The following is a 13220-nucleotide window of genomic DNA, read 5'->3' as shown; positions in this document are numbered from 1 at the left end:
GCTTCAATTGGTGTTTTATATTTTGTAATTTGATCATTTTAAATTTCGTTTCATTGCACAATTTTGAAGGGCTTAAGTACTAAAAGAGCATTACCGGGACACGAATTTGATTTTGATATACCGGAAGACTACTTGCTGTGAGGGTAATTTAGGAAATATAGTAATCAATTATTTTCATAAGTCGCGTAAAAAAATTTTAAACTGTATATCAATAACTTGTTCGAGTTACTATTGAAAATAGTAAAAAAAATTGTATGTGTTTTTAAAATAACGTTTCTATTCATTAAGAAAATACGTACATATTTACAATTCGCTAATGTCATATCAGTTGCGAAATAATTATTTAGAAGAGCGATACCAAATAATGTATTTTTAGAATTTTATTTTGCAAAATTTCAAAATAAGCCAATACAAATCTTTCAAATTAGTTGGTTTATATTCTTATTTGGAAGTTTTACTTTATTTAAGATGTAATTAGAAAAATTGAATTTTTAAAAATACATTGACTATATTCGCTATGAGTGTGACTGCAGCGCAAGTCAAAATATGAACTACGGGAGGCTGTCAGAGTATGTTTTTATACGTATGTCAATAGCAAGAAACATAAAAATAAATAAATTTTATAAATAATTGTAAAAAAAAAGTTATGTAAAATATGTGACAATTTTATACAACGATAGAAGGATTTGTTTGTAAATGAATATTTTTTAACTGTTAGCAAATATTTATTTAAAATCAAAAGCAAAAATAGCAATTTTCTTTTGACACTTTTTATAATCCTATAGCTGGAATACATGATAATAATTCAATTCACTAAATAAATTAACCTTTTTAATATTTATAAACACAAAAGATAATTATGAGCTATGATAGAATTCAGTATTTTACAATAAACGTTATTATAATGTAATATAATTAATACAAATAATTTATAAAAATGACTTTGTTTATAAGCAATCTTCATATCATATGATATTACAAGCAAAACAAATTCACTCAACAAAATATTTATTAACTGTTAATAAATATTCGTTAACTATTAATAAATAGTTATTAACTATTAATAAATAGTTATTAACTATTAATAAATGTACTTTCCTCCCAAATAAATATTTATTGAATGTTAAAAAATATTTATTAAAATTTAATAAATTAAATAATTGTCATCAAATAAATTAAATTATTAATAATTAATAAATCTTTTTATTAGTGTAATAATTGCAGTTTTGTTTTTTAGTTAAACGAATCAACAACAAGTACGTATAATGATAAAAAATAAAAAAGAATGCAGTAAATATTTCTGCTGATATTTTTTAAGACACAACAACTCTGGTGTCTCATTTTTTTTTTTTTTTATTAAAATTAAAACAAAATAAATACTTCCACGTGTACTTGCTTACAATTTTAGGAATAATAGCCTCCCGTAACTCCGAAAGTAACCACTGCGAACGCTTCAGTCGATTTAATTTCCCCTACCATGGCTTCACTCAGAGTGAATACCCACAGGCTTAAACAATTTGTTTAGAATACGGAATTTTAGTTTAGATGTGTGTCTCTATCGTTTTTCCGCCCTAAAAAAAAGGAAAAATTGAAGTATTGCAAATTTTTTTTATTTCGATCATCACAATAGAATTATGGATTTTTGTATTCAAAATCCACAAAATATTAAATCTTCTATTTGAATCAAAAATTTGTTCTTGTATTTTATAAAAATATAAGAATATTGAAAAATTATTGAATTACCTTTAATTTTTTTATAGAATATCAAAATTCAAATTTTTTTTTTAATTCATAAAAAATGTTTAAGAGCCAGTTTAATACTTAAACCCGGGGTTGAAAAACTGGCCCTTAAAATTTCATTCATAAATTCGCCGCAATCCAGGATGAACAGAAAAAAAATTCAATAAGTTAATTTTCCAATTTTTTATCGCCGAAAAACGGTAGAGTTATACAGTGAAAGCTGTTAAAAATTACCCAGGTTGTCTTTCTCGCATTTGTTAGCGTTTTATGAGAAATGGAGACAGAACTACGGTAACTTTTAACAGCTTTCACTGTACGACTGTACGTCTAAGCAATTATCGAATACAGACTTAAGGTGCAATTTCATGCTGACGCTTGACGCTGGCTTAGAGCGTCAAATAAGGTTAAATGGTATATAATTTCGACTGGAGCACCATCTTAAATTAATGCTGCGTCAAAACTAAACAATGTTTAGTTTATAAGAATCCGCGTCAAGAATTGCACCTTTAACCCTTCGTTGGTCGCGCTTCACTGCCCGCCTTCATTGGTCGCGTGGTTAGGGAATCGCCGCAATGTTAATTTTCTTACAGTGTTGCCAAGTATACTTTTAAGTAAGCGCGGTAAAATTTGAGTTGGTATGAAATAAAAATTAATTTGTTCCGAAAAATTATTTTCAAAAAATTGTTTTTTTTATTTATTAAAAATTTCTACATGTCAATTTTTTGACTCAATTTATTTATTAAAAGAATTCTTAAAATTATCAAATATCTGCTAAATCAATTTTAATTAAATTATTGAATATTTAATTGTAATGTAGTATCGTGACTTTAATTTTAATCATAAACGTTATATTCAAATATTTTATCAGAGAAAAAAATACGTACCGGTTTAATGCTTTGATGAGTAAAGTATTAAATACTTTTGTAGTCACAGTAGTAATATTATTATTCTTGTGATCCAATCCACGTAATGATATTTATTTATTTATATTTATATTTATATTTATTTATTTATATTTTTATTTTTATATTAAAATTACTTACAATAACATTGCACAAATAAATTAAATAAATAACTTTATGGGACATGCGCATAACAACTATAACAGCTGATGACGGCCATATTGTTTTTATTTATTCAAGTTTCATATAATTGGCAATGCTGCGAATAAAATTTCATGGTCGGGTTTGGTCGCGCTTACGGGGAATCGCCGCGATTCCATGTTCTTACGACATTTATTATTTAATATCTAATTAATAAAAATACCTACAACTTTAAAAACTGTTTAGGTGCATGCTAAATGAATTGAAGAAGGAATAGCTAAATTTTTTAAGGCTGGAAAAAATTATTTTTTTTTTTATAACGAATTGAAAAAAAAAAGCGGGGAATCGCTCATAGCGCGACCAACGAAGGGTTAAAGAAACCGAGAATTATATTCATTTATTAGTATTAATCTCTAACATTCAATCCTGTCAATGTATGAGTGTGAATTCAGCCGACATCCGACAATTGAAAACTTTAACAATCGATATCTTCATGAAAATATCGATTAGCACAATTTTTCAAAGTGATAATGGCGTGTATTTGAATTGTCTGTAAGAGCATTTTTTCGAAAATTTATTAAATTCGTTATTTGAGCTGCAATTTTGAAATTAAATTTTTGTTTGGAAATATTAGAAATATATATTTATCAAAATCGATGAAATTCAACTATTTTAAAGTTTTTTCCTTTATTTTCAAGAGCATTTTTTCATATTACTCCCGAAATGGCTAGAATCGATTTTAAGCTTTCACGACTAAAAAAATGGTTAAAACAAAAAAAATAAAAAATGCTCTTGTAGATTTGATCAAAATCTACAAGAGCATTTTTTTATTTTTTTATTTTTATAACCTCTCGTGGTAATAATAATTTTTTTCTTATCCGAAAAATTTAAATTTTCACATATAAGCGTGCAAACACTCTCTAAAAATATAAAAATATGTAAATTTTGTTTATTTTTTGGAAACTCCAAAGAGCATTTTTAGAAAAAAATTTTTTTTTTATTTTAACAAAAATATATCAAAAAATGATTTTTTTCGGTCAAGTACTTGTGTATGGAGACTAGACACAAATTGGAATTTTTTTTTTCTGAATATTTGCACGTTTCAAGCAAAACTATGTCGATTCCCGAAAAAAAATTTTTTTTTTACTCTCTTACGGTACTCATTACCCACCATAGGAGCCATAAGAGATATAACAAAGACAAATTTTCCATGAAATTACAGTCAACGCTCTCTGTATTTGACTCACCCGTACAGGACCATTCTCTGTATTTGACTCGTCCTTGTCCATAAGAGCTGTGTAAAATCGTCAAATACAGAGGAAGAATGTGGTCAAATACAGAGAGCGGTCAAATACAGAGAGGTCCAATACAGAGAGCGTTGACTGTAAAAAAATCGACAAACCCATAATTGTCCGGGAAGTAACCGTTTGGCTACCCCTAAGAATGAAAATTGACCACAATCAGAAAAAAAATCTGAAAGTTTTTAGAGTTAAAACAGGTCGTTAGGAATCTATTAATTTTTTAAAATGTGTAGTAGTTGTTTGCGTAATATAAAAGATCTCTGGTATCAACGAAAAATTTTAAAGATGTTTTTAGGACTTTTATGCCAATTTTCAGTCTCAGGGGTAAGCTAAACGGTTACTTCTGAGGCAATTAGGGGTCTGTTGATTTTTTTCATTGGATAACGTAGATTTTTGCGTGTCACAAAAAATTGGAAGCTCCAAACGATGATTTTGTAGAAATTTTGAGATTTTTTTTCTGATTGTGGTCAATTTTCATTTAAGGCGTAACCAAACGGTTACTTCCCGGGCAATTATGGGTTTTTCACTTTTTTTAATTCCATAGAAAATTTGTCTTTGTTATATCTCTTATGGCTCCTAAGGTGGGTACTGACAGCCGTAAGGGAGTAAACAAAAATTTTTTTTCGGAAATCGACATAGTTTTGCTTGAAACATGCAAATATTCAGAAAAAAAAAATTCCAATTTGTGTCTAGTCTCCATACACAAGTATTTGACCGAAAAAAAAAATCATTTTTTGATATATTTTTGTTAAAATGAAAAAAAAAAATTTTTTCTAAAAATGCTCTTTTGAGTTTCCAAAAAATAAACAAAATCTACATATTTTTATATTTTTAGAGAATGTTTGCACGCTTATACAGGGTGATCCAAAATTACTTTTACAGCGAAGATATTCGAATAGAGAAAACGATTCTGAGCAGAAAACTTCTTAGTCGTTACTGAAAATTTTGAGTAGTTTTTGAGTTATTCAAAATTTTCGTTGACCAATCAGATGTGAGATTTAACATTTAAAAAAAAATAATAAATAATAAATTTGGCTGCGTTGCGATTTCCAACTTCACGTTTTACTTTTGTTTGTTTACTTTTTTTAAATAATTCTAATTTTTAAGAGTTTAAACAAATGTAACCTTTAAAATAAAATTTTTTTTTCTTAATTTTGTTTAAAGTCGCATAAACTACTAAGGTCGTGAGCGACTACGTTAGGGGGTAAACTTTTGAGATTGGAACTCGTTTTATTTCTTGGGCTGAGCAGTATAATACACTTAAATATTGAAAATATTCATTGGTGTACGCCGGACTCGAACCCGATCCAATGCTTTGGTAAGCAAGGGCCGGATCCGATAGGCTACTGCGCGCCTAAAAAATAAAATAAAATAAAATACTCAATTTTAAAATTTAAAGAAGCTATTGAATTAATGAATGGATAGGTAATCAAAGATAAAAATTAATTTATTGTAAATTATAAAGATGAAAGATTCTAAGTCAATTGTCAGAATAATAAAAAGGACTCATATCAGACGAAGTATAAGGACAAATTCTAGGCTACTTATCAAGATAAAAATAAGGACTTTTATTAGGTAAAGTAAAAGGACAAATTCCCAGGCTGCTTATCGAGGCTACAGGGTAATAGTAAGGACCTTATCAGGAAAACTAACAGGATAAGGACCAGGCTATTTATCAAGGTAATAATGAGTCTTATCAGGAAAACAAATAGGACAACTTCCAGGTTACTTCTCAGGATAATAAAAAGGACTCTTATCAGGAAACTGGAATTTACTGATTTCACTGTAAAATTCCACTCATTCATTTTAAGAGAGTAGCTTACGATAAATGTCAGAAAAATAAAAAAATTGTAGAAAAAAATGCCTATTTTAAGAACAATATCTAGATCACTATGCAAGGTGAAATTAAAAAATTAACATTATTTTTAGGGCTGAGATCCGAAACTCCAACTTTATAAAATTCCATATAATTGAGTAGAGTTATTTCAAGTTTTAAATAATTTCAGAAATATTATAGATAAATAGATAGGCTGGATACGTATTAGGGAGATGACAAACAAGACAACAAACGAGACGATAAGCGAGACCACAAGCGAGATCATTAGCGAGACCACGAGCGAGATCATGAGCAAGACCATGAGTGAGACCATGAGCAAGATCATGAGCGAGACCATGAGCGAGACTACGAGCGAGACCATGAGCGAGATCATGAGTGAGACCACGAGCAAGATCATGAGCGAGACCACGAGCGAGATCATAAGCGAGACCATGAGCGAGATCATTAGCGGGAGCACGAGTGAGATCATGAGCGAGACCACAAGCGAGACCACGAGCGAGATCATGAGCGAGACCACGAGCGAGATCATGAGCGAAACCACGAGTGAGATCATTAGCGGGAGCATGAGCGAGATCATTAGCGAGACCACGAGAGAGATCATTAGCGAGATCATGAGCGAGACCATGAGCGGGATCATGAGCGAGACCATGAGCAAGATCATGAGCGAGACCACGAGCAAGATCATGAGCGAGACCGTGAGCGAGATTACCAGCAATACCCTTATTATTAACCTCTAAGAATTTTTGAATTCGATCTTGCTAGCCTCCACATTGTGTTTTTTTGAATATTCGGCCAATTGTCTTTTAATCTAAGCTTGATAACATGATTTTTACTCCTGCAGTTTAACCTAAACTTTATCCAGTAAAATCATCTTTCGGATTCTCCTTCAGTTTAGTTGTTCAAATTTATCCTGAATATTATCCTGCTAAGCTTTCAATTTTGTTGCCTTCATGTTATCCTCCAATTTAACTCTTAGAACGTTTTCCTTTTTTTAACAATCTAGATTTGATCATCAATTGATTCTTTCGAGTGTTTTAAGTTGTCTACGCGTTTAAAATCTCTGCATATTGTCCTTTTAATCATTCTTCTTATGGTCCTTCTGTATGATCTTCCTTGTATCCTACATTTTAGTCTTCTATTTTTTATTCGTTCATTCAGAACAAAAGAGCACGCTTATTACTACGTTCGCGTTGCGATCGCTTATCTTTTATTTATGTCAATCAATTAATTCGGTGTGTATCTGTCATTACAATTAATAATTTACTTAAGAATTTAAATATTCATAAATCGATTTTTCTCAAACAATATCTGTATTATGGCTGAATATACTGCTCAAGAGTATGCTGATATGATCCTCCTGTATGGTAAGGCCAATTGTAATGCTGCTGAAGCACGGCGCAGGTATGCAGAGAGATTCCCGAATCGGCGGCATCCAAGTTCTCCAGTGATCCTTAGTGCAGTCAGCCGATTACGTGAGTCTGGTAATGTTTTACCAAATCACCGAGAAGCTGGTGCACCACGTCGTGCACGAAATAATGAGAACGAAGAGGCTATCATTGAGGCCGTTGAGGAAGATCCAGAGATCGGTATTCGTGGAATTGCTCAGCAACTGCATTTGTCTTTTGGCACCGTCCAACGAACACTGAAAGATGAAAAGCTTCACACGTATCATTATCAACGAGTTCAAGAGTTGAAGCCCGAGGATTATCCAGTTCGTATGGCTTTTTGTCAGGAACTCTTGAATCGTTTCGAAAACGATGAAGATTTTTTCAAAAAAATTCTGTTTACTGATGAAAGTAAGTTTGGCCGGAATAAGTTTTGGAATACCCGAAATTTCCACTGGTATGCTCAAGAAAATCCCCACTGCACTATTGTTCGGAATCACCAAGACCGGTTTTCGATTAACATCTGGGCAGGAATCCACTTTGGCCAACGCACGATTGTAAATTAAATTTATTATAATAATTGTCTTCAACTAATTTTTGATTTGTAAAGTTCTAACAACAAAATTTATTATAGGTTGGTCCTTATGAATTCGAAGAAAATTTAACATCAGAAATATATGTAGATTTTCTCGATCAACATTTAAGGCAAGAATGTCGAGAAGCAGGAATTCCGCGGAGGATTTATGAAGAAATGTGGTTTCAACAAGACGGCGCTCCGGCTCATACAGCAGGAGCTTCGCAAGCATGGCTTCATGCAAATTTTTCCCAATCGCTATATCGGTCGAGGTGGAATAATAGATTGGTCTCCAAGATCACCAGATCTCAATCCGTTGGATTATTTTGTATGGGGCCATGTGAAGGCCAATGTTTACCGTCATCCCGTTGACGACGTTGATACTTTGCGAGACAAAGTCACGGATTGTCTGAGAGAGATCACACAGGAGATGGTCGATAACTGCGCAACGAACTTCGTCAAGCGTCTTCGTTGTTGTATCCAAAATAATGGAGGACATTTTGAACAATTTCTATAATAGATTTGTTCACTGACGTTATAAATTTCATATGTTAATAAAATTTTTACTATAGATAATAATGCAGTCATTGTAATGTTAGTTATCCTTATAGGATGCCTGGAAATTGTTCTCGTAATCCATCTGATAAGAGTCCTTATTATTATTCTGATAAGCACCCTGAAATTTGTCCTTGTACTCCACCTGATAAAAGTCCTTATTATTATACCCTTCAATAGCCTGGACTATCTCCCGTTTGTTTTTCTGCTAAGAGTCCTTAAAATTATCCTGATAAGCAGCCTGGCAGTCATCTACGTCTTCGGCCTGATAAAAGTCCTTCAAATTATTCTGATAAGTAGCCTGGATTTCGGCCTTACAATTTTCCTGATAAGAGTGCTTATAATAATATCGATAAGCAGCCTGGATATTATCCTTTTAATTTTCCTGATAAGAGTTCTTATAATTGTCCTGATAAAAAGCGAGGATTTTATACTTATAATTTTCCTTAAAAGAGTCCTTAAAATTATCCTGATAAGCAACCTGGAAGTCATCCTCGTCCTCGGCCCGGTCAAAGACCTTAAAATTATTCTGAGAAGTAGCCTAGATTTTGTCCTTTTAATTTTCCTGATAAGAGTCCTGATAATTATCTTGATATGCAGCCTGAATTTTTTCCTTTAAATTTTCTTAAAAAATATCCTGATAAGCAGTCTGGATTTTGTTGTCTTAGTTTTCCTGTTAAAAGTCCTTAAAATTATCCTGATGAGCAGCCTAGGTGTTGTCTTTTTAATTTTCCTAATAAGAGTCTTTATAAATATCCTGATAGACAGCCTGTATTACCCTTCTTATTTTCTTGATTAACGTTATCGTCTTTAACCTTATAAGTAACATGGGATTCATTCTCTTAATTGTCTACAAGAAATTAATTTTTATCTTTGATTACCTATCCATTTATTAATTCAATAGCTTCCTTAAATTTTGAAATTAAGTATTTAATTTTATTTTAAAGGTTACATTTGTTTAAACTCTTAAAAATTAGAATTATTTAAAAAAAGTAAACAAACAAAAGTAAAACGTGAAGTTGGAAATCGCAACGCAGCCAAATTTATAATTTATTCTTTTGTATTTTTTTTTAAATGTTAAATCTCGTATCTGATTGGTCAATGAAAATTTTGAATAACTCAAAAACTACTCAAAATTTTCAGTAACGACTAAGAAGTTTTCTGCTCAGAATCGTTTCCTCTATTCGAATATCTTCGCTGTAAAAGTAATTTTGGATCACCCTGTATGTGAAAATTGAAATTTTTCGGATAAGAAAAAAATTTCTTATTTCCACGAGAGGTTATAAAAATAAAAAAATAAAAAAATGCTCTTATAGATTTTGATCAAATCTACAAGAGCATTTTTTATTTTTTTTTGTTTTAACCATTTTTTTAGTCGTGAAAGCTTAAAATCGATTCTAGCCATTTCGGGAGTAATATGAAAAAATGCTCTTGAAAATAAAGGAAAAAACTTTAAAATAGTTGAATTTCATTGATTTTGATGAATATATATTTCTAATATTTCCAAACAAAAATTTAATTTCAAAATTGCAGCTCAAATAACGAATTTAATAAATTTTCGAAAAAATGCTCTTACAGACAATTCAAATACACGCCATTATCACTTTGAAAAATTGTGCTAACCGATATTTTCATGAAGATATCGATTGTTAAAGTTTTCAATTGTCGGATGTCGGCTGACTTCACACTCATGTCAATGTAGGTGCTTAGTGAGAAAAATAATGTTTTTTTTTTTTAATATACATACAGTCGTCGTCATTGATTTGTAACGGTTGGCAATGATTCGGGTAGAATAAATAATTCTCAATTTGGACATCTCTCACTAAAAATTTCAATTAATAATGTGCTCAGAAAATAAAAATAATATATGAAACTATGAAGAAAATTCACATAAAATAAATAATTGTAAGCTCAGACAAACATAATTATAGAAATTTATCCAAATAAAAATACTATGCATAAACATAATTAAAGATGAAAAATTCCCACATGGTAAATCACCAGAGAAATAATTTGAATATTAAAAACTATACAAATAAAATATTTCAAATAAATTTGATGTTTCAATTAAAAGAAAATAAATAAAATATTAGTCTCCTTATAATTACAGTCTTAAAAATAAACAATATCAAATAACTGTAGCTCAATATAAAGACATTTACTAAATTATTAGATCATATTATCATACAAAATTAAAATTGAAAAGGCCCAAAATTAGAAAATAGTCCATTGAAACAATTTAAATTAAAAAAAAAATGGAATTATAAAAAGAAGATACAAAGGAAATTAAAAAATAATGACAAACCTAAATTCAGACAATTTGATTAAAAAACATCAAGGTTATTTGACTTATACACAATTGAACAACTCTGAATATAGAAAAGCTTTACAAATGAACATCTCTAATTATGGACAAGAAAATTCGGAAATCTCTCAATTTGGACATCTCTCATTGAAGAAAACAAAAAAAAAATACAATATTTTCCGAATTAAAAAATTAAAAAATAAGTAATAGTTTTAAAAAACACGCTTTAATATAAAATCAAATTTTTTAGAAATCTATCTATTGAACTGGTCTTTATAAATTTTATCATAGTATCACGTTATTAGTCAAGAAAGAAAAGTTTAACATAAGTAACCCTCGTCACTGACTCTAGTCATCAGCGATGAACGCTGCATTAACCGCGTACTCCTACGATCTGAACAATTTGAGCGACGACGAGATGGCGGGCGACTTTTCTCAATCATCGAATTCAGTGCATCATCAAAGCGGATCATCGCGTATCGGCGCAATGGAAATTACAACCGCGCAATTAGCTGCGACTCTAGCACGTGCCGGTGCTAATACTCAATCGGCACCACCTCCCTCAAAGATCTACCTAAAAATTAAAAAATCGTACATTATCTATGATGAATAAAAATTAATTTTTTAGCAGAGTTCTCCGAAGAAAATGTCTTGGTGCAGAGTTTATAACCCTTGGACGATTGTTTTTATCTGATCCCCACACTTATTTATATAAAACGATTTTTTTTTATTAATCACTTTGACTACATTTTGAATTATCCAAAAAATTTTTTCCTACTTTTTAGTTTGGTTTTATATTAAAGCGTGTTTTTTTAAACTATTACTTATTTTTTAATTTTTTAATTCAGAAAATATTGTATTTTTTTTTTGTTTTCTTCAATCAGAGATGTCCAAATTGAGAGATTTCCGAATTTTCTTGTCCATAATTAGAGATGTTCATTTGTAAAGCTTTTCTACCCTAGCGGTTTTGTAAATGCCAAAAAAATGTCGCAATTATACAGTATTAATGCGGTATTTTTTCAGCATTTTTTCGGTTGTTTTGGTCAGTTTTTTTATCGAAAAATTACGGAACATTACGGAAGTGAGAAATTAAAAATTGAAATTAAAATTAGAATATATTTACTTAACATATGTATTATTTTATATTAATTATCGCTAAATACCTAATTAAAAAATAATATTCTAAGTACATATTTTTTATTCAAAAACAGTATTTGTTTTTGCAAAGTAGCGATGGAGAATAAAAAGCAAAATTTGAAATTTTTCATTTTATGCATTTCTAACATAGAAGTGAACTAAAAATAAAACTAAATCTTTAATAATTGTCCATTATGTCAGAAAATATTCGGCAAAATTACTGTATTATTACGGTAATTATTGGGAATTTTTTGGGTAAAATTTGGGCATTAATGCGGTAATTGTATAGTATATTTTTGGTAACTGTACAGCATAAGTGCAGTATATATACTGGATAACTACAGTATAAAAACTGGCCAAAACAACTATAGTTTAACCGCATTATTACCGAATTATAACGGTAAATATACGGCATGAGCATAAATGCCGAAAAATTACGGTATTTTTACGGCATTATCAAAACCGCGAGGGTATATTCAGAGTTGTTCATTTGTGTATACGTCAAATAACCTTGATGTTTTTTAATCAAATTGTCTGAATTTAGGTTTGTCATTATTTTTTAATTTCCTTTGTATCTTCTTTTTATAATTCCATTTTTTTTTAATTTAAATTGTTTCAATGGACTATTTTCTAATTTTAGGCCTTTTCAATTTTAATTTTGTATGATAATATGACCTAATAATTTAGTAAATGTCTTTACATTGAGCTATAGTTATTTGATATTGTTTATTTTTAAGACTGTAATTATAAGGAGACTAATATTTTATTTATTTTCTTTTAATTGAAACATCAAATTTATTTGAAATATTTTATTTGTATAGTTTTTAATATTCAAATTATTTCTCTGGTGATTTACCATGTGGGAATTTTTCATCTTTAATTATGTTTATGCATAGTATTTTTATTTGGATAAATTTCTATAATTATGTTTGTCTGAGCTTACAATTGTTTATTTTATGTGAATTTTCTTCATAGTTTCGTATATTTTTTTTATTTCCTGAACATATTATTAATTGAAATTTTTAGTGAGAGATGTCCAAATTGAGAATTTTTTATTCTACCCGAATCATTGCCAACCGTTACAAATCAATGTCGACGACTGTATATACTTCCTTCATTAAATAACTAAATAAATGAAAACTAATTTAAAAAGTCTTGAAGAATATCGAAATGATAACATTTTTTCGGCATCTATACATTCATTTTTAATAATAATGATATTAATACAAGCATTTATATTTTTGTGTACTTTTTAATATTAAAATATTTGAAAATTTTTAATTTTAAATTAATTTAATATTTGAATTGTTTAAGAGCTAGCTTTGGCAGCACTTTTCACTCTT

Source organism: Cotesia glomerata, linkage group LG5, assembly GCF_020080835.1.
Source record: "Cotesia glomerata isolate CgM1 linkage group LG5, MPM_Cglom_v2.3, whole genome shotgun sequence".
Taxonomy (NCBI): domain Eukaryota; kingdom Metazoa; phylum Arthropoda; class Insecta; order Hymenoptera; family Braconidae; genus Cotesia; species Cotesia glomerata.
Note: the sequence above shows the minus strand (reverse complement) of the source record.